The following is a 23,236-nucleotide window of genomic DNA, read 5'->3' on the forward strand; positions in this document are numbered from 1 at the left end:
AGATTGGCCTCAATGGGTATTCCCCCACTGTTGATCACTGCAGACATTCACTGGGATGGTTGGCTGTTGTTGCCAAAGAGGGGAGTGAGGGAGGGAGGGCGGGATGTTCTTTCTGGCAAGTTGGGGTTGCTTCAGTGGGTGGGGGTGGGAGTTAGAGGGAACTGGTTACTTCAAGTTTGTATTGCGCACATGATGCTGATCTTTTTTCCAGGTTCGCAGAGTTGACATGTAGAATACAGGTAAAACGCTCGGCACACAATATGACATTATGTAATGTGCACACATCGTTGGGGGTAATGCAATTCAGGCGCATGGCCTGACCTAATCGAAGAAACGGGTACATGGCTGACACTGACACGGCACAACTGAATGTTATCACCTGGAACGTCAGGGGGTTGGGAGATCCAAGGAAAAAGAGGCAGGTACTGGCTTACTTGGACAGGCACCAGACACATATAGCCATGCTGCAGGAAACTCACTTCACTCCCCAGAGAGCCAATATGTTTGCGTCCAGATGGGCGGATCACAGAATCTTCTCCTTTTACTCATCCTACGCAAGGGGTACCGCCATACTGGTCAAAAAACAAGTGCCATTCCACCTAGCTGGAGCCTCCTGTGATGACCAGGGGAGGTACTGCCTGGCATGGGGGCGACTTGGATCAGAGTCAGTAAATCTAGCATGCTGCTACGGGCCCAATATAGCGCCCCGGATTTCTTTACTTCATTATGGGCTGCGTTAAATGCGATAGGTTCTAATCATATATACTGGGGTGGGGATTTCAATGTTACCTATAACCTGAGCCTGGATAGGTCTCACCCTGCCCCCCACCATTACACCAAGGGGCGCAACTCTTGTACAGGATACACTCACTGAATACCAATTGATTGGTCCGTGGAGGCACACCAATCCCCTGAAGCATGAAGGGACACATTACACAGTGCAACCACGTCATGGGCAAGGCTAGATTATTGGATTATATCTAGGGAACTGGGCCCAGCGGTTCATAAGGTGCATCATTTAGCTAGGACATACTCCGACCATGCACCAGTCAAACTCACACTGTCTTCAGCAGAATTTACCCTCCACAGTTTGCTTGGAGACTCAATGCTAGTATACAATTAGATGTAGTTTTCAAGGAAGAACTGCGGGAGGAGATCCAGGACTTTGAGGAATGGAACAAAGGCACAGAAAAGAGTGTAGAGAACAGCTGGAAAGCATTTAAAGTCACACTCCGAGGGTTTTGCATATCTAAAGGGGCTGGGGTGCTAAAAGACATTATCAACACTCTTCGCAGGCTTGATTCGGAGCTCTAGGCATTGGAAGCAACGGTGGCGCTCAGACCCGATAGGAATACGCAACACAAGTTCAGAGAGAAGCTTACAGAGTACATGGACATGGCACAAAGGGAAACACGATTTAGGGGCCAGCACTGGGTAGCTCACAGGTACGGGGATGGATAGAGGCCTGGTAAGGCGTTAGCAGATACAATTAGAAGACCACGCTATTCCAATTACGTGGTGGAGCTGGAGGGCCCAGATGGGACACTCTGTCGAGACACCGCAAGCATACTTGAGGCTTTCACACGTCACTACACAGATCTCTACACTACTACCAGGGGGGATGACTTGGACCTTGAGGCATATTTGGGGGATGTGTCCCTGGGTTGGTTAAGCGACGTGCACCGCAAATTTCTGTGTGCTCCCTTTGTATTAGACGAGGTTAAGGAAGCCATCATGCTAATGCAATCAGGAAAGGCTACTGGCATGGATGGCATTCCGATAGAATTTTACAAAACCTATAGAGATTTGATGATTCTACGCGAGGTCTACAAGGAGTCACTGGAAGTGAGCTGCCTCCCACCATCTATGAGAGTAGCACTCATTAGCTCCCTTTTGAAACCTGAGAAACCGCCTCAACAATGTGGATCCTATAGGCCGCTATCCCTTCTCAATTGTGATGCCAAACTCTTGGCAAAACTCATTGCTAATCGGCTTCGCCTGTTGCTGGAGTATTTGATCCTTCCGGATAATTTGGGATTTGTTCTCGGAAGGGTCACTTCCCACAATTTGAGAACTCTTTTTACTATTTTAAATAATGTTTCCCCAGACCTACCCTTAGCGGCAATCTTCCTGGACGCCACTAAGGCTTTCGATTCCATCGAGTGGGACTTTATTTTTGGAATAATGTTGCGAATGGGGTTCCCACCAATTTTCTTGTCTTGGATATGACTGCTGTATCACCAACCAGGTGCTAAGGTGCTCATAAATGGACATACATCTCAAGCTTTCTCGATTACCAGAGGTACCCGACAGGGGTGCCCACTGTCCCCTTTGCTGTTCGCCTTAGCAAAGGAGCCATTGGCGGCAAGGCTGAGACAGCACCATAATGATAAGGCCCTGCAGTGTAACATGAAGCAGATACTGATCTCGATGTATGCCGATGATATCACTTTATATGTTAGAAATCCCCAACAAAATTTAAATCCGCTCCTTCGGGAATTCATTGTATTGGGAAACTTTCGGGGTTCAAATAAACTGGGGAAAGTCCTGCCTCTTCCGACTGACAGCGTCAGTAATGCGCTTTCCACTGGACTACCCATTGGAGTGGTGCGAGGACGAGCTGCGGTACCTGGGTGTCCGAGTTACCAGAAATAAAGAAGAGCTTATGCGGCTTAACTATGGCACTGCGCTGAATCGCATAACGGTCTGTGTTGCCCGCTGGATTACGCTCCCGCTCTCTATGGCAGGGTGGGCGTCCCTAATTAAAATGGTGATACTACCCCAATTGTTTTACATTTTTTTAAATATACCACATTATCCGGGGAGACATTTTTTAAGGCTCTTAAAACAGAGCTGATTCAACTGGTATGGGGAGGTAAGCAGCCTAGGTTGCAATGGACTATCCTAACAAGGCCATATTCGAAAGGGGGGTTTGGAATTCCAGACTTTGAACTTTATTATGTGAGTGCACAGGCCCATTATGCATATTTCTGGGTGAATCAGCCGAGATATATGCCACAGGCAGCAGCAGAACACTGGCTTGCACACCCGATACCGATCGAGGGAGCCCTGTACGCTGTTCCAGGCGCACACGGAGAAGACGCAGAACACTGTTAATGCTACAATCATGGCATGGCAATGCATTGGGCACCTGCTGAGCGCCCCCATGATTTATTCCCCGCTCTTGCCACTTTTATATCACTGAGACATGCCCCTTCTCCAAGAAACAGTATTTCATAGACTTAAGGACCGAGTTGAAATTAGTACCTGGGGAGACCTATACCATGATGCACAATTACGGGATTCAGAGAGTGTATTTCAGAGCGTACAACAAACTCCACTTGTTGTCTTTCTGTATATACAGCTTAAACAGGGGGTCCGGTCTCTAACTCCGGAATTCCCAGCTAAACCCCAGGCACTCGCACCACTGCAGCTAATCCTTCAAAGTGCGACGGCCAAACGCCTTGTTTCACTGATATACCGCACGGTCCACACACAACGGGAAGAATTGGCCATGCCCTCCCGCACACACTGGGGTGAAGACCTGGGCTTTATTCTGACGGATGATCAATGGGAATATTGCTGCTCACAGACTGAGAGGGTCTGCGCTAGCAGTAGGCTCCGCATCATACGTTATAAATATTTGCATAGATTGTATTATACACCAGTCAAGATGCACAAATATCAGTTACGGAACACAGACAGATGTGATAGGTGCCATGCTCCAAAAGCTGATTTTCTGCACCTGGCCTGGGAATGCCCAGGAGTGAGTGAATTTTGGGGACATGTTTTTGGGGCCTTGACTTTGATGACCAACACGCACATCGAGCCCACACAGTTGATGGCCTTGCTGAGTTATGTAAAACATGTATAGTGACCCATCGCAAATATGTAGCCCTTACACTGCTCATGGTCAAGAGACGAGTGGCCTGTAGGTGGGGCAGGGGAAGGCCCCCTAAATTTAAGACCTGGCTTAATGACATGATTTACTGTCAGGAACAACTCACCAATTATGCCGAATTGTTACCTAGCGCTTCCTGACCCAGGGATATCTGGTCACCACTAACATGTTACCTACTGGCGCACCCCTGTGAGCCCCCAATAGCTGCACCGTTGGGACTGGTCCCATAGAATATCCTGTCAAAGGGAACTGCTATGAGGGGCTACAAATCCCTATTGTGATTTGCAAGTAATGTGTTCTGGAATAGCTGCATTAACTGCCGCGCACATGGACGCACTTCAATAATAGGCCTGTACTGTCAATACCTCTTAATGTGTGACAGAGTATGAGATACCCCCTTGGAGGAATGCATGCCTTCTGACAACGCTAAAGAGAATGGTATTGAAAATATGTCATGCACAATAATGTAATCAGATCTATGTACATACATGGTTGTATAACTGAAGATACCGTGCAGGCTATTGACAATATTGTAACCTGACTATTTTGTTTGTATAAAACAATAAAGAAAATTAAAAAAATATATATATATAAATTACATACCATAATTACAGCACCATTACCAGCTGGGTGATAAAGTGAAGTGGTACAATGCTTTACTCCATTACGTTTCAAAAACTTCTCAAATGCCTCAGCGACAAATTGTACACCATTATCAGTGGTCACTGACTTAGGCAATGCTTCCTTCTGGGAAATTTTGATTTTGTCTAAAAAGTTTACAACTGTAGTAGGATCCACATGTTGTGCACCTTTCACCTCTGGCCAATTTGAAAGTGTGGTCAACAGCAACCACTAGATATTTTTGCACCAGTCCATCACAGATTGGGCCCGTAATGTCCACTCCCAATTTTTTCCCATGCCATTTCCAGAACTCTAACTGGACACAAAGGTGGTCTTAACGTAACGACTTTTATCTGCATTTTCGTATAACACACATTCCCGGACCTTCCTATCAATGGCCACCCTCTTACCAGGCCAAAAGTACAATTCTTTCATGCAGTTTTTAGTCTTCGCAGCTCCTAAATGCAGCTCATGACACAAATCAATAATCCTGTTCTTTACCTTTTCCACTGGCACAATCCTCCAATTACGCAATATTTTGTTGTCTTCTACTGACAACTATTGTCTCAGTTCCCAAAACACCTTCAACTCTGCAGGAACACAGTTCTTAGCATGCCGCCTTTCCATAACTCTGACCATAGCCCCTGCCAACACCAAATCCTCCTTGTAGGCCTTACACCATTCCGCTGGTGGAATAAGACCTCCTTCTTCTCCTAAGCATGCTACACTAAACTGTTCAATGTCTTTACCATGTACATCCATCACAGGAAGTGATAATCTGCTCAAGAACTCTTTATAACGTACTTCCAGCATGCACTGCACACTATACTTAAAACCGAGTAGCTTTACAGTTAACCTTGCCAACATGGGAGAAGCATTATATATATCCCCTTAGTGGACAAAACCTTGGTAAGCAGTTCATGGTCACTTTTTAACAACAAATGGCTTCCCCAAATAAAAGGGGTAAGGAAAGGACGAGTATGGTTGCAAGAAGGAGGCAGAAGGAAGGCTTTCTCTTTTAAAACGCTCACAGCGGGTATGGGAAGAAACATGTTGGTTTTGGGTGATAAAATCGGGTGAAGAAAGGTAAGCGAGCTTTTGTCTAAAAATGGAAAGTAAGCATGGAATAGTTAAGGAAAGGAGGGTATCAGCATGCATGGGTGAAGAGAGTGGCGTAGAGAGAGACGCGTTTGAGATAAGCATACTGCAAAAAATATTTTCGCATGGTGACCACGTAAATGAAGAAATTTTGTATTTGGTACCGGGTGCAAATCGAACATTAAGTGCATTGTTTAAACCTAAAGAATTATGTGTATTCATGTTTATAATAGTGATGGATAATTGTTGTTTTTTATTATTGTTTGTAGTGACCCCTGATGAAGGCCGCGTTAAACGCCCGAAATGCATTGGGACTTCGAAAAATAAAACACTGTTTGTGATGAACTCTGCATCAGTCGTATTTTTTTGTTTTTTTGAAAACCTTTATTTTAGCATTCAGTAAAAATACAAACATGGGCCTACAACCACGGGGGCCGGCCGCTAGACAAATCAAAAGTCGTTAATAGCACAATACGACACAGCTCATCAGCCGACAACCCAAAGGTCCGGCAGCGATTCAAAGTAAAGCCTGTATTGGAATGCATAGTCAAAGTTCAGGATAAGACAGAGGTTTCATTTTATATTATATAATAGAGGATCAGGTGCCATACAATCAAACAGAAAAAGCAGGGGGCAGGGTAAAAAACAGGATATACATGTAATGACCACTATAATGGAAATTTGGCGCCAGAGCATCTAGGTCGATACAAAGAACATACAATGTGCATCTCCATGTTGCGCCAATACTCAAGGCCTGCCCACCCACAAATCAAGATATCATGAAAGCGAAAGCACTAAGTACAAGCATACAATAAGAATCCGAATGAGTTGAAGTTATACTGACCCTACAAAGAGAAAAAGAAAGAAGAAAGGCCAATGAAAATTAAAAAGGCAAAATAAACCCCCCCCTTCAACCCCCCACCCTGCACCCCTGCAAATGGCTACAGCCTAACCCACTAGCAGCGTGCCTGTCACCCCTAACAACTAAAACCCAAAAGGTAGGAGAAAGAAGAATGGAGGAGGGCCTATCCATGTGGGCTCCCAGCCCCTTTAGACCCCCCGCCTGAAACAGCCACCCCCTATCAGCAAAATATAACCTTATGACAGCAATTTAGAGAAATTAGAGGGTACCGTGAGTCACCGCCCAGCCTCGCAGAGCAAACAGTTGCAGGTCCAACACTTGTAAAAGCCATGCCAACCCATCCCGATCCAGCCGATCTTAACCTTGGCCCTTCCGAACAAAAACACGAATCCCTTCCAGCGAGACCCAGAGGCAGACAAAGGAGCAATAAAGAAGAGAAGAGTCAGCAAAAATCAGCCCATGGCTACCATCAAGCAGTGAGTCCTCAAGAACCGTAGATGCAGACGAACTCTCCCTCCGAGATGAATAGTCCCAATGTGTCTTGAACAGGAGTCGCTGTGTCGCCAGGAAAGGAGAAGATGACCACAAAAGAGACGAAAAGTCACAGACAAAAGTCTCCAAAAGGGGAACGCCAGACGATATCTCCGAAGCCGGCAATAGTGAAAAGTTCAGCAATACCATGCCATCCTCGGGAACACCGTCTACCAGGGCACCATCCGATGATTCCATTACTCGTTTCTTCACGGCGTCCTCGCACGGAGTCAAAATGGCTGCATTTTGAATGGCTGTAGAATCCCGTTTCAACAGCAAGGCCGGGCCCGGTTCCACCAGGAAAATGTCAGATAGGCGCGAGTCCAACCTGCCCAGCAAAGTATCCACATGTGAGCGGAATGCCCAAAGTTCTGCCAGTATTAGCCGCAGCGATGGTTCATGCACCGTTCGATCCATAATATCGTGTTCTGTATCAATCGCTATCACCTCCCCGGGTGATTCCGGCACCCACGGGGGGGGATAGACAGGATCTCGAACGTGCAATTGCGAAGGGTGACCAGTCTTTGTTCACAACCACGGTCAACCCAGTTAAGGTCGCAGGCCAGTGACCCCGAACCACCGAACCCCAGCGGGAGCAAACCGGGGCCGCGGGAAGGGGGCCCCCACCCGCAGCCAGCAGCATGCAGACTCACTTCTCCGTCGATACTGAGCAATGAAGACGATCGCCACCAAATCCGGGCTGAAACAAAGCCTCCACTCCGGTCGACCGGGCCCAGCCTGAGTCTCCTGGCCGATGTTGTTGCAATACAGCCCGGCTGTGAAAGTACTTCAGGCCCCGGCTTCACCGCTGGAGCAGGCCTCAAACTTACACTCAATGCAACTCAAACAAACACGATGATAAAAGTTTCCGGATTTCACCATCGGAGTGCGGGACAGTTCATGCACACAGAGGCTAGGTGTTAGGTCAGGATAACATGCAGGATATCGCGGCGGGTTACGAGGGTCGACGGAGCCGGGAGCCTAAGCAGCCATCTTGCTTGCTGACGTAGCTCCTCCTCTCCATCAGTCGTATTTTAACATGAGGTCCGGATGGACACTGTTCAAATATTAGAAACTTGGTAAAAAGGCAAATCATTCCGTGTGTGGATTCGCTAACTCGAGAAGACTTGAATGAAGTTAAATGTTTAAACTAATAGTTTACAAGGATTAAACGGATAAAATAGGAGAAGTATAAATGATAGCCTAAGTTATGGCTCACCACTGTGCGTTTGGAGGGGCAAGATGTTGTCCCCATTTCGTAGTTTATTGTTAATTTCAGTGGTATTTGGGCATGCCACTCCACCACTCAGCACGCATTAAGGATTATATTAGATTACAATTTAAAGAAATTGGAATATTGAAGGTGTGCATCCCCACCCCCATGATTGTTGATGTAAAACGAGCCCGAACAGGGGAGTGCACCCACTGTTGAAAACGAGTAATAAAACGAAAAGATAAATACATTTCTATGAATCCACAACACTGGCGAAACATCGTGGTTCACCACTTACAATGGATTAAAGAGCTATGACAGTGGATTTTTGAAGCGCCGTACAAGATCAAATTGTGTATTAACAACAACAACACTGATACTTGGAGCATGATCACATGTTATTGAGATACCGGTATATGGCATTATGGGAAATGGAGTCCAGTGAACGGACACGCAAATGTATTGGCGGGAAATGTTTAATACAGAGCCAATTGGGAGTGAATAGGGAGGGAAAGCATGGTGATAAAGGGGGAGGGGTAAGGAAAGGACGAGTATGGGTTGCAACAAGGATGCAGAAGGAAGGCTTTCTCTTTTAAAACGCTCACAGAGGGAATGGGAAGAACCATGTTGATTTTGTAATGGGTGATAGAATCGGGTGAAGAAAGGGGAGCGAGCGTTTGTTTAAAAATGGAATGTAAGCATGGAATAGTTAAGGAAAGGAGGGTATCAGCATGCGTGGGTGTAGAGAGTGGCGTAGAGAGAGACGTGTTTGAGATAAGCATACCGCTAAAAATATTTTCGCATGGTGACCAAGTAAATTAAGAAATTTTGTATTTGATACTGGGTGCAAATCGAACATTAAGTGCGTTGTTTAAACCTAATGAATTATGTGTATTAATGTTTATAATAGTGATGGATAATTGTTGTTTTTTATTATTGTTTGTAGTGACCTCTGACGAAGGGCGCGTTAAACGCCCGAAATGCATTGGGACTTTGAAAAATAAAACCCTGTTTGTGATGAACCCTGCATCAGTTGTATTTTAACATGAAGTCCGGATGGACACTGTTCAAATATTAGAAACTAGGTAAAAAGGCAAATCATTCCATGTGTGGATTCGCTAACTCGAGAAGACGTGAATGAAGTTAAATGTTTAAACTAATGGTTTACAAGGATTAAACAGATAAAATAGTAGAAGTATAAATGATAGCCTAAATGATGGCTCACCGCTGTGCGTTTGGAGGGGGCAAGATGTTGTCCCCATTTCGTAGTTTATTGTTCATTTCAGTGGTATTTGGGCATGCCACTACACCACTCAGCACGCATTAAGGATTATATTGGATTACAACTTAAAGAAATTGGAATATTGAAGGTGTGCATCCCCACCCCCATGATTGTTCCCCAAATAAAAGGCCTGTCGTACTCCAAGCACCATACACACTCCAATGCTTCATCTTCTATTACCAAATACTTCTCTTCAGTGGATGTTAGCGAACATGACTCAAAGGCTACTACACACTCTTCACCTGTCTCATTTATTTGGGAGAGCACAGAATCAATGCCTTTCCCACTTCCCAACCACAAGGTTGAAACGCGTCGGCATAAGGAAGTGGCTTAGAAAGCCTCATGTGAATACCAAAAAGTTGTTTTTTTCCACTTGGTAGAGTTGGAATAAGATAAACTCTACCTCTGTTAATAAATTATAGAGATCCTTTAAGACCACTAATAAGGACCGCAATTCAGGAAAGGTGGACAGGACTAACGTCTTTGGTCTTGCCACAGTGAATAAAATAGGACATTCGAATTCTGTAAAAATAAGAAGAACACCTATAAAAGAGCAAGCAAACTAAAGGTGTCAAATGCATTTTTGTTTTTGAATGTAAATATGTAAATGTTGTGTAAATTTTTACATGGTTTATTGTATATGTATGATAAGTGTTGATTGTATACAGTTGCATATTGTGTGTAAAAAGTCTTTTTCTTCCTTGTTTTAAGAAAGACATTGGTTTTTGTGTATATTGTGAAGGAACACTTAATTTGCAGAGATCAAAACAAAGATATAAAAAAGAAAAACAAATGCAGGGTCAATAAAAAGAGACTACTGCAATTAACAATACAGTGTGATTTATGATGTCAGAGGTCCTTTGCTTTGTTGAAACTAATAAACTTCAAAGTGGCATCAAAACCTTGCAAAGGCATTGCCGCACACATTTCCTGTTTAATAGAAATTAATTCCTCCTGACATTTAGCTGACCACTCAAATTTATATTTGTTTTTTAAGAGCTGTCTTATATTATATGTTTTGCTCGAGAAAATTTCAATGAAATTAGAATAGAATTCAACAGGACCTAAAAAGGCCTTTACTTTATCTTTGGTACTAGGTACCGGAGATTTTTTCACGGCCTCCAGCTATTCCATTTTAGGCTTAATACCTTTGACCAAGCAAATTTATATTTATTAAATTCCGCTGTCAGCCCTTTAACCTTCAATACATCCATCACTTTTCTATCTGTGAAATTATGGTCTTCTTTAGTTCACCCATTATCAAGATGTCATCCAGAAAGAGCATAACATTTTTTACGTCTTTAAATAATTTGAACATAATTCGATGAAATATTGCCAAAAGGTACTCTCAGAAACCTAAAGCATCTGAAAGGAGTTATGAATGTGGTTGGACTCCTACTCTTCTTATGCAAAGGGACCTGGTGGTAAGTAGCAGGGATGTCTATTGTAGTGAACCACTTTAGTCCATTAGTGACCAAGAGCATTTCCCTTATTCTTGGCAAAGGAAACTGGTCCACAATTATGTTCCTGTTCAAGTCCCTCATATCTACACACAATCTGAGTTTCCCATTTGCCTTTCTGGCAATTACCGATGGTGAAACCCACTATGCCACATCCACCTTCTATATCACACCACCAACACACAACTTTTCCAACTTGCTCTTGACCCCTTCCCTCAAGGCAAAAGCTTTATTCCTCACTTTGTGCACCTGTGGTAGCGCACCTTGTTTAAGCATGATCCTATGCTGGAACCTCCTTAATTCACCAATTGTATCTGTGAATACTTCTGCATACTCATTAAGAATTTCCTGTTCCAGCCCACTGTAGTGTTGAACAACTGACACTTGTTCCTGACTGTTGGTTCAAGCATAGTCCCCAATTCTTCCTGATCTCCACAGCCCAGAAACGACTACCCCTGCTGCGACCATACACAGCTTACACTTAGCCTCTCTAACTTTAAATTTGAAGTCCAACTTTCTCACCCCCATCATTTTAATGTCCTCCCGAGAACATCTTAGGATGAACGTCTGTAGATTCCAGAACATCACTTAGGATCAGAACAAATTTTCCCCTCCAAACCTTCTCATTAACGATCGTACAGGGCAAGCCAGAGTCAGCTGTAACTGTGAAACGTACTCCCCTTATAGCAATGTCGCACTGTTTTCCTTTGTTGCTCACTCACTATAAGTACCCCTTCATCGACATTCAACACACACATGTTAACATTGCCATCCTCAGATTACTAAGAAATTGTTGGGGATTCACTCACTTCATGCCCCCTTTCTGTCTTCTGCACACTTTCTGGAAGTGTCCAATAATACCACTCCCTGAACATTTTTGGTTCTTTGCAGGACACCTCTTGTCATTAACCAAATGTCCTTTGTTCCCGCACCTAAAACACCTGAGTTTGAATGGAGATCGATCAAACTGCTCAAAAGTTTTCCCTTCTTTCATGACTTTTTTTGGTACATATTTAGACGTATTCTTAGATTTTTTTATTCGCCTGGACTGTTGCCACAACTCCCTTCTCATGTTCGTCACCAATGTTATCTACTTTCTGTGGAATGACTGCTTTGGTGCATCTGACAGTCAGTTCCGCTTTCTTTACTACATCCACTACTTCTTGATGTGACGATTCCCCCACAGTCCACAATTTATCTAGAACACATGACAATTTGATCACATATCAACTCATCAATGGCAAGTTTTTCAAGGAAGCCACGTAATTTTCCACAGATTCCTTTCTCTTTTGTTCCCTATGAAAGAATCTGTAACAATCCACAGAAGCATACTTTGGGATTGAAGTATGTATCTAAGTCTTCTAGTGCATGTTTGTACACATTTCCTTGCTCCTGAAGTCTAACTTTTTTCTGTATGCGATTGTATATCTTCAAACCACCTGCACCCAAACAATGTAATAAAATATTTTTCATTCATTCAGGTGTCAAGTCCTCTTCGTCCTCAAAAGTGGAAATGTAATTTTCAAAATACTATTTCATCTCATTCCATTTTAACAAAGGTTCCCCTTTTCCTGCTAGAAACGTATGTGGAGGTGATGAGTTCCACACATTTCCTAAAGCTATAGCAATATGTAAATGCAACTACTATAGTAATTAAGTAAATACCAGGTGTCCTGAAGAAAGAGAGAAACACCACAAAAAATATATAAGTGCACATTGGCCTTTAAGAGTGAACAATTAATAAACCTGTGGTACTAGTTCAAAGCATGCCTATCGCTGTTTCACTAAACCAGTGGCAGGCATAAAATATTCAGGGCATGCCTGTAGCTATTTAAATAGAATAACATGCAAGAAAGAAGTGTTCAAAATGAGCAGACTAATTCAAAGTTCCAAAGGTCAGGCAGAGCGTACCTGTCGCTGTGGAAACGCGTAGTACAGACAGATTTCGTACTTCACTAGCATGCCCGTCGCTGTATTAAATGTAAAATCGAATTAATTTAGAATTGACTGGCTGTTCTCCACCAAGCGGGTCTGTCACTGTGCTTACTCTGATTACTGTTCCCAAAATATGACAGCCATGTGTGCAGCGATATGCTTTCAAGAGAAATTCGGAAGCTGCCATACATCCTCTTGACTGTGATGTGGCACACTCTCACTGCACTAAGAAACAGATGTACACATGTCACAAAGAACTGACGTGCACTGGATTGCCCCACTTGCTTCATGATTCACATTCAACATCTTCAATTTTTCTTTAATCAGCAGCCAGCTGTGTCTGACTAAGCCAAAGAGCTTGAAGTAATATCTATGCTTCAGAGAATAGTCTGTGCATAGTGTAGGTCCTCAGTGCCAGGGCAACTCCTACTCGTTGCCAAATTCTGTAATGATGAGTCGGAGTCAAACGTGTTTCTAAATTGCTTTATTTCTCTTGTCCTGGCACAGACACAGCAGATGCCTGCACTTCCAACTGACACCAGTCTTGACATCATTACCTTCTCCCACTACATCAACCACTTCCCATTCCACCTGCATACTCCAACCTGATGTGCCTGCATTCCAAAGGTTAGAATAGCTTGTCATGAATGGGCTGCTGGTTTTATTAATGCAGATCAAAACTGTTGACAAACCAGCTGCTTGGTTCTTTCAAGACATCTGTCTCTTTGGTCGCCATTGTAACACCCAGGCAATGCCCACCCATGATTTTTAGTTCTGCCCTAACACCCAAGCACCTCTCCCATTTATCCACCTACTTCAATCTTTCATGGCCATCCCGTGGACGAGATGGTCGCAAGAAGTACTAATGTTCCTTACAGCTCAATATCTGCGCACCACAGCCTTAAACGGGGAGATAGCTAAGTAGATTTAGCTATCACTCCCATGTTAGACATTTATACATTTTCCACGACTGCTAAACAGTTCCATAGCCCATTCCATGACAAGAAAAACTCGGATAGCAGAGGTTTCTCTTCTGTCTATGATTGGAGAGCATGTTTGAGAAATGTGCACCACTGCCAAGCTTAAACTACCTTTGCCATCACGTTGTGATATTATTCTGAGCTTTCGCCGGCATTCCTTGAAAGTGAAAAGCTTTTATGTCGCGGTTCAGATGCACACAACCAAAGCCTCTATTCTGACTCTGAGATTAAATCCTTCCAGAAAACCGGTGTAAATTGGGTTGTGTTTAAAACTCCCATGGGATGTGGCCCACCCGGGGGTCAATGTTTAAACAATCACGAGAGATCACGCATGTTTTTTTTGTTTTTTTTTCATGGGAATTCACAAATCTTTGTGATTTTCACAGCAATAAAAAAATGCTTTTTGGCTCTGGTTGGGTCCCTTGGGGAACTCCACCACCAGACCTAGGGGTTCAGGGTATTCCTGCTGCCTTTGATGAAAACCAATGTGTATTTCCAAGCTCCTCACTTCATAATTGTGGACTGTGGTGGCAATGACCTAGGCACATTGTTAGAAATGGAACCCCCACCTGGCTGAGGGTCGCACCCCAGTCCAGTAGGAACCCCACTCCCACGTACAGGAAGGGAGAGGCCCTTCCCCAAATAACGCCTGCTCCCCTTGGGAGGATGGTAGCGAGGGCAGGCAGGTTTATTCTCTTTAGTTAGCAGGCCAAGTATTTCGGATTGCACGTAGTGGTCGAGGAGACCCACGACAAAATAGACATGACACAGAGTTCTAGTAAAAATATAGACTTCTTTATATAACTCTCTCAGTAGGTGAATAACCATACAATCTCCACAGTACCTCAGATGAGGCTGTGATTCTAGTCTCAGGGTTCGTGGTGCACCAGCGGTGCGGCCTGGAGTAGGCTTCGTACTCCTGGTTCTGTCCTCAAAGTTCATGCGCACCAGCAGTGCGGGCAGGAGTACACTGGGTACTCGGTGTGGAGTTCTCACAGTTTGTGACGCCCGCAGGAGTGCGGAACGCACCCTATGTTGCTGCCGGTCAGTACAGGTGGAAGACAGGCGTGAGCCGCGACAGTGTCCGCTGGACTCGGGGGATGGTAATAGCAATAGCTTGGAGGCGCGACAGAGTCCGCAGGGCTCGGGTGGTGGTGCAAGCTGAGAGCCGCGACAGCATCAGCAGGGCTCAGGTGAAGGCAAAGGCTTGGGGCCGCGACAGCATCAGCAGGGCTCTTGTGGATAGCGAAGACTGGGAGCCGCGACAGCGTCAGCAGGGCTCGGGTGATGGCGAAGGCTTGGGGCCGTGACAGCATCAGCAGGGCCCTTGTGGATAGTGAGGACTTGGAGCCGCAACAGCGTCAGCAGGGTTCTTGTGGATAGCGAAGACTTGGAGCCGCGACAGCGTCATCAGGGCCCTTGTGGATAGTGAGGACTTGGAGCCGCGACAGCGTCAGCAGGGCTCTTGTGGATAGCGAAGACTTGGAGCCACGACAGCGTCAGCAGGGCTCAGGTGATGGCGAAGGCTTGGGGCAGCGACAGCATCAGCAGGGCCCTTGTGGATAGCGAGGACTTGAAGCCGCAACAGCGTCAGCAGGGCTCTTGTGGATAGCGAAGACTTGGAGCTGCGACAGCGTCAGCAGGGCTCAGGTGATGGCGAAGGCTTGGGGCCGCGACAGCGTCAGCAGGGCCCTTGTGGATAGCGAGGACTTGGAGCCGAGACAGCGTCAGCAGGGCTCAGGTGATGGCGAAGGCTTGGGGCCGCGACAGCGTCAGCAGGGCCCTTGTGGATAGCGAGGACTTGGAGCCGCGACAGCGTCAGCGGGGCTCTTGTGGTAGGCACACCCGTCATGCCTTAGGAGGGCTTCCGGGGGTACCTCTTCGGAGGTTCCCCTAGCAGATCTGACTCTCTTGTTCCAGTGTCCTTCTTTTATCCCTCAAAACGTCTTTGATCTCCTTTCATGTAGGCTGGGGGTTTCCCTCTCCCAGGCCCGGTTGGAGGAGGCCCCGATCAGGGGTCACCTCATCCTTTGAAGCAGGAAGGCAGGGTCGTCAGCCGCCCAGCAGGAAGCGGCGCCGGCATTGTGGAGGACAGGACGCAACCCCAAAACTACTCCTCCCCTCTAATCTAAAGGGCAGACAGCAGATACCAGATGGCGGAGTTTCCCCAGGCCCTGTCACTGTCTCCAGACGGGGAATACACATCCTAGCAGTATCGTCCAGCAAGATTGCCTGGAGGACAATCCCGGCCCAGAAGTCCTGTTTCTAGACCTAGGAGGTGGAGAGCACTCTTCCTAAAGGGTGTATCACGTAATTCTGATTCTAGTGGTGTCAGTCTCATATTTTTCCTATGTTCCCTGGGTCAGATAAATAATAAGGGAATGGATCGAAAAGCCACTAAAACAAGATGGCTGCAAACCACTACGAGGTCATGCCACCCGCACCTGGGCAGGGCCAGGTCCAACACACATTGACTGGGGTAGGGCTGGAAATCCTATTGAAGGATACCTTTGCAGAACTGATGTCGCTTTCTCTCACACTGTCTTGGTGTACTCTAATATAAGCCAAAGACACAAAATGAAGTGGTAAAATCAATTCCATCAACAGATTGATAAAGTCAGGAAACATGTTAAGAAAACTGTTTCTGCCCTCCTCAGAGACCATAACATGGGCTCAATCTACCACAAGAATCTGAGTTTTGACATGCATGGAATATATAGAGGTGACGGAGGACACTTTACAGATGAATGGAGCAGGGTGTTTATAGGCAACCTGTAACTTTGCATGCAGTCTTTAAAGCAGCTATCTTATACACACTCTCAACACAAAGGTTCTTTTCAGAACCACCCAGGAGCCAAAATGTTGTTCATTTTCTTGTTAAATTATTATTATTATTTTTTTTAAATCCGTGACACCGCCACAATGATCGCAATCATGTTGCAAAATAGCAAAACAAATGTAAATATTCGACGACCACCACCACATAAAAAAATTATAACTTCAAAAAATCATTCTAACTATTACAATACACAGATACACACATTACTAACTTAAAGAACATGTTTGTACACATGTATTTGTAGTCACTTTTTAAAAAACTGTGCTTGAACCCTACTTTCCCTTTTCACGATTACGCCGAGTGTTGCAATGACTTCGGTAACAGTGACAATCGCACCTTTTTAAAGAGGTGTAAAATACATATATGCACACATTTTACAGTATTTTAGACACTAGGGTTTATTACTTCACTGTTTAAAGTCATATTTTTATGGGAAGTTAGCCCAAAAACAATCTTTTAAACAAATTTTCCATGTTTGAGAGTATTCTGAGTATTGAGAAGACGTCAGTAACCGAGATGATTGTGCATTTTTTATAAAGTGAAAAACACATATATGCACACATTTTACAGTGTTTTAGACAAGTCAGGGTTCATTAGTGCACTGTTTAAAATTATATTTTTCAAGGCAGCTTGTATAAAATTAATCTTTAAAATCTTCCATTTTCGGGGTGACACTGGGCATCGCGAATACGTCAATACCTGAGGTTACACGAGGGGCTGCAATGGCGCTCGCGGCGATGTTGCGAATATTGCATGCAAGTAAAAAACATCTGGGGCTAGATGTAGGTAATTTATATTTACAGACTCTTAAATACCGAATTTTACCGATTCGGTATTTAAGAGTCGGTAAATATGAAGGGGGGAGAAGCCCATAGGAATCAATGGGCAATACCGATTTGGTATTTACCGAATCGGTAAATACCGAATCCTGCAAGGGTGCAGGGGGTGTCACTTTGACACCCTCTAGCACCCTAATTCCGGACTTGTGTGTCATGTGGCACACAGACATGCCCTAAGGGCATGTCTGTGTGTCACATTGCACAGGTGTGCATGCACAGATGTGCATGTACACCTGAATTCGGTATTTTACCACCCAATTGGATTGGATGGTAAAATACAGAATCTGAAAAGCCTTTAGGACTCAGAAGAGTCCCACCTACATCTGGGTTTTACCAATTCGGTAAATTTACAGAATCTGTAAAATGATGCCCCTACATCCCAATCACCGAATACCGGTCGGTAAAGGCCAAATTCGTCCGTTACCGACCAGTATTTGGGCTCCTACATCTGGCCCCTATTTTGAAAAGACAAAACTGTGCTACTAATACACCCATTTGTAAAATATAGGGTCAGAGTACCTCTACCCTGACCCCTTATGACACTTTCCCCAAAAAATTTCAGCCCCAGGATCCGTCCCTGATACATAAAATGGCGGCCGCAACTTTCTGTTCAGGTTGCGTGCAGCCAATCAAAGCATTCCTGTTGGCAAGCTTTCGCGATTTACCTCAAACACGTCGCAATGTAATCACGAGTACCGCAGCACTGCCACAACTTTCTGTTAAGGTTGCGTCCAGCCAATCCGAGCATCCCCGTTGGTGCAACTCGCAGGTTATAACTAAAGAACCTTTTGGTTCTTTAGTTATGACCTGGGAGTTGCTTTTCAAATGAAATAAGCAATAAAGAAGATTTGGGAGATACTTCAAAATCCTGCAAGTGCGTGATTAATTACCTTCTTCGTGTGAGAAGGTGTGTGTGCATAATTATTCGGCGAGGCTCTGCCGAGAATCCCGCACCGGAAGGAGAAGCGCCATGGGTCCGGAGTTTTGGAGCTACCTTTGTTGTTAACTGGTTTGCTTCCAAACTACAGGTGGTGCAAGGACGGGCATTATCGCCAGCGCCTGTTAAACACACACACTGACACCTCCCTAAAGAGAGAGCCTGCACTCAAAAGTCGGGTGAACATTCTGTAATGTTGCGGGCTCTAGTACCACATACTTTGGAAATACCAGATTGGGGTTTGGGAGCACACTGCCTCACAGTTCCAGCACAGTTCACCCCTTTGCATCCTGGTAAATGCAGTACTCCTACCCCTTCCTGTTTGAAAAGGCTCACTTGAGCAATTGAGCTGAAGAGCTTGTGGAGATGCACATGTGTGCCTGTGAGAGGTACTGAAACCTGTAAGAATGATGGCAGCCTGCTCAGCCACCAAGGATAAAAATCGTTTTTTGATCTCTACTGATGACGGATAAAATCCAGAAACACATGTGTCTAGAGATGTACAGCACTAACCTGCACCAATTTTGGTGGAACACTCCAGCAAAATGCCAAGTAAGCGGGCAACACAAACTGTATTTACCATAATGCTAAGGGGCGAACTGTGCTGGGAGGTCAGCAGTGTGCACCTACCCCTTCCTGTTTAAAAAAAGACTCCCTTGAGCCATTGAGCTTACACGTTTGTGGAGATGCACCTGTGCGCCTGTGAAAGGTACTGAGACCTGTAAGAATTGTGGCAGCCTACTCAGCCACCCCAGATGAAAATAGTTTTTTGATGTCTCCTGATGACGGATAAAATCTAAAAACACATGTGTCTAGAGATGTACAGCACTAACCTGCACCAACTTTGGTGGAACACTCCAGCAAAATACCAAGTAAGCGTGCATTACAAACTGCATTCACCATAATGCTAAAGGGCGAACTGTGCTGGGAGGTCAGCAGTGTGCTCCCACTCCTTCCTGTTTGAAAATGCTCCCTTGAGCCATTGAGCTGACGAGCTTGTGGAGATGCACATGTGTGCCTGTGAGAGGTACTGAAACCTGTAAGAATTATGGCAGCCTGCTCAGCCACCGAGGATGAAAATCGTTTTTTGATCTCTACTGATGACAGATAAAATCCAGAAACACATGTGTCTAGAGATGTACAGCACTAACCTGCACCTACTTTGGTGGAACACTCCAGCAAAATGCAAAGTAAGCGGGCAACACAAACTGTATTTACCATAATGCTAAGGGGCGAACGATGCTGGGAGGTCAGCAGTGTGCACCTACCCCTTCCTGTTTAAAAAAAGACTCCCTAGAGCCATTGAGCTTACAAGCTTGTGGAGATGCACCTGTGCGCCTGTGAAAGGTACTGAGACCTGTAAGAATTGTGGCAGCCTACTCAGCCACCCCAGATGAAAATAGTTTTTTGATGTCTCCTGATGACGGATAAAATCTAGAAACACATGTGTCTAGAGATGTACAGCACTAACCTGCACCAACTTTGGTGGAACACTCCAGCAAAATACGAAGTAAGCGTGCACTACAAACTGCATTCACCATAATGCTAAAGGGCGAACTGTGCTGGGAGGTCAGCAGTGTGCTCCCACTCCTTCCTGTTTGAAAATGCTCCCTTGAGCCATTGAGCTGACGAGCTTGTGGAGATGCACATGTGTGCTTGTGAGAGGTACTGAAACCTGTAAGAATTATGGCAGCCTGCTCAGCCACCGAGGATGAAAATCGTTTTTTGATCTCTACTGATGCCGGATAAAATCCAGAAACACATGTGTCTAGAGTTGTACAGCACTAACCTGCACCAATTTTGGTGGAACACTCCAGCAAAATGCCAAGTAAGCGGGCAACACAAACTGTATTTACCATAATGCTAAGGGGCGAATTATGCTGGGAGATCAGCAGTGTGCACCTACCCCTTCCTGTTTGAAAAGACTCCCTTGAGCCATTGAGCTTACAAGCTTGTGGAGATGCACCTGCGCGCCTGTGAAAGGTACTGAGACCTGTAAGAATTGTGGCAGCCTACTCAGCCACCCCAGATGAAAATAGTTTTTTGATGTCTCCTGATGACGGATAAAATCTAGAAACACATGTGTCTAGAGATGTACAGCACTAACCTGCACCAACTTTGGTGGAACACTCCAGCAAAATACCAAGTAAGCGTGCACTACAAACTGCATTCACCATAATGCTAAAGGGCAAACTGTGCTTGGAGGTCAGCAGTGTGCTCCCACTCCTTCCTTTTTGAAAATGCTCCCTTGAGCCATTGAGCTGACAAGCTTGTGGAGATGCACCTGTGCGCCTGTGAAAGGTACTGAGACCTGTAAGAATTGTGGCAGCCTACTCAGCCACCCCAGATGAAAATAGTTTTTTGATGTCTCCTGATGACGGATAAAATCTAAAAACACATGTGTCTAGAGATGTACAGCACTAACCTGCACCAACTTTGGTGGAACACTCCAGCAAAATACCAAGTAAGCGTGCACTACAAACTGCATTCACCATAATGCTAAAGGGCGAACTGTGCTGGGAGGTCAGCAGTGTGCTCCCACTCCTTCCTGTTTGAAAATGCTCCCTTGAGCCATTGAGCTGACGAGCTTGTGGAGATGCACATGTGTGCCTGTGAGAGGTACTGAAACCTGTAAGAATGATGGCAGCCTGCTCAGCCACCGAGGATAAAAATCGTTTTTTGATATCTACTGATGACGGATAAAATCCAGAAACACATGTGTCTAGAGATGTACAGCACTAACCTGAACCAATTTTGGTGGAACACTCCAGCAAAATGCAAAGTAAGCGGGCAACACAAACTGTATTTACCATAATGCTAAGGGGCGAACTGTGTTGGGAGGTCAGCAGTGTGCTACCACCCCTTCCTTTTTGAAAATGCTCCCTTGAGCTAATGAGCTGACAAGCTTGTGGAGATGCACCTGTGCGCCTGTGAAAGGTACTGAGACCTGTAAGAATTGTGGCAGCCTACTCAGCCACCCCAGATGAAAATAGTTTTTTGATGTCTCCTGATGACGGATAAAATCTAGAAACACATGTGTCTAGAGATGTACAGCACTAACCTGCACCAACTTTGGTGGAACACTCCAGCAAATACCAAGTAAGCGTGCACTACAAACTGCATTCACCATAATGCTAAAGGGCGAACTGTGCTGGGAGGTCAGCAGTTTGCTCCCACTCCTTCCTGTTTGAAAATGCTCCCTTGAGCCATTGAGCTGACGAGCTTGTGGAGATGCACATGTGTGCCTGTGAGAGGTACTGAAACCTGTAAGAATTATGGCAGCCTGCTCAGCCACCGAGGATGAAAATCGTTTTTTGATCTCTACTGATGACGGATAAAATCCAGAAACACATGTGTCTAGAGATGTACAGCACTAACCTGCACCTACTTTGGTGGAACACTCCAGTAAAATGCAAAGTAAGCAGGCAACACAAACTGTATTTACCATAATGCTAAGGGGCAAACGATGCTGGGAGGTCAGCAGTGTGCACCTACCCCTTCCTGTTTAAAAAAAGACTTCCTTGAGCCATTGAGCTTACAAGCTTGTGGAGATGCACCTGTGCGCCTGTGAAAGGTACTGAGACCTGTAAGAATTGTGGCAGCCTACTCAGCCACCCCATATGAAAATAGTATTTTGATGTCTCCTGATGATGGATAAAATCTAGAAACACATGTGTCTAGAGATGTACAGCACTAACCTGCACCAACTTTGGTGGAACACTCCAGCAAAATACCAAGTAAGCGTGCACTACAAACTGCATTCACCATAATGCTAAAGGGCGAACTGTGCTGGGAGGTCAGCAGTGTGCTCCCACTCCCTCCTGTTTGAAAATGCTCCCTTGAGCCATTGAGCTGACGAGCTTGTGGAGATGCACATGTGTGCTTGTGAGAGGTACTGAAACCTGTAAGAATTATGGCAGCCTGCTCAGCCACCAAGGATGAAAATCGTTTTTTGATCTCTAATGATGCCGGATAAAATCCAGAAACACATGTGTCTAGAGATGTACAGCACTAACCTGCACCTACTTTGGTGGAACACTCCAGCAAAATGCAAAGTAAGCGGGCAACACAAACTGTATTTACCATAATGCTAAGGGGCGAACGATGCTGGGAGGTCAGCAGTGTGCACCTACCCCTTCCTGTTTGAAAAGACTCCCTTGAGCCATTGAGCTTACACGCTTGTGGAGATGCACCTGTGCGCCTGTGAAAGGTACTGAGATCTGTAAGAATTGTGGCAGCCTACTCAGCCACCCCAGATGAAAATAGTTTTTTGATGTCTCCTGATGACGGATAAAATCTAGAAACACATGTGTCTAGAGATGTACAGCACTAACCTGCACCAACTTTGATGGAACACTCCAGCAAAATACCAAGTAAGCGTGCACTACAAACTGCATTCACCATAATGCTAAAGGGCGAACTGTGCTGGGAGGTCAGCAGTTTGCTCCCACTCCTTCCTGTTTGAAAATGCTCCCTTGAGCCATTGAGCTGACGAGCTTGTGGAGATGCACATGTGTGCCTGTGAGAGGTACTGAAACCTGTAAGAATTATGGCAGCCTGCTCAGCCACCGAGGATGAAAATCGTTTTTTGATCTCTACTGATGACGGATAAAATCCAGAAACACATGTGTCTAGAGATGTACAGCACTAACCTGCACCAATTTTGGTGAAACACTCCAGCAAAATGCCAAGTAAGCGGGCAACACAAACTGTATTTACCATAATGCTAAGGGGCGAA

General features: G+C 45.1%; 1 long non-coding RNA gene across 1 annotated transcript in view; it reads left to right on the forward strand.

Annotated features, from left to right (window-relative positions):
* The window catches only part of LOC147697129 (uncharacterized), a 98,058-nt gene extending 92,125 nt beyond the window's left edge, over window positions 1-5,933 (forward strand). Inside the window, exon 3 of the long non-coding RNA XR_015299141.1 lies at window positions 5,890-5,933. This is a non-coding gene — a long non-coding RNA (uncharacterized LOC147697129). The remainder of the gene's footprint in view (window positions 1-5,889) is intronic.
* The last annotated feature ends 17,303 nt before the right edge of the window (window positions 5,934-23,236 follow it).

Source organism: Lissotriton vulgaris, chromosome 8 (genome assembly GCF_964263255.1).
Source record: "Lissotriton vulgaris chromosome 8, aLisVul1.2, whole genome shotgun sequence".
Classification (NCBI taxonomy): Eukaryota; Metazoa; Chordata; class Amphibia; order Caudata; family Salamandridae; genus Lissotriton; species Lissotriton vulgaris.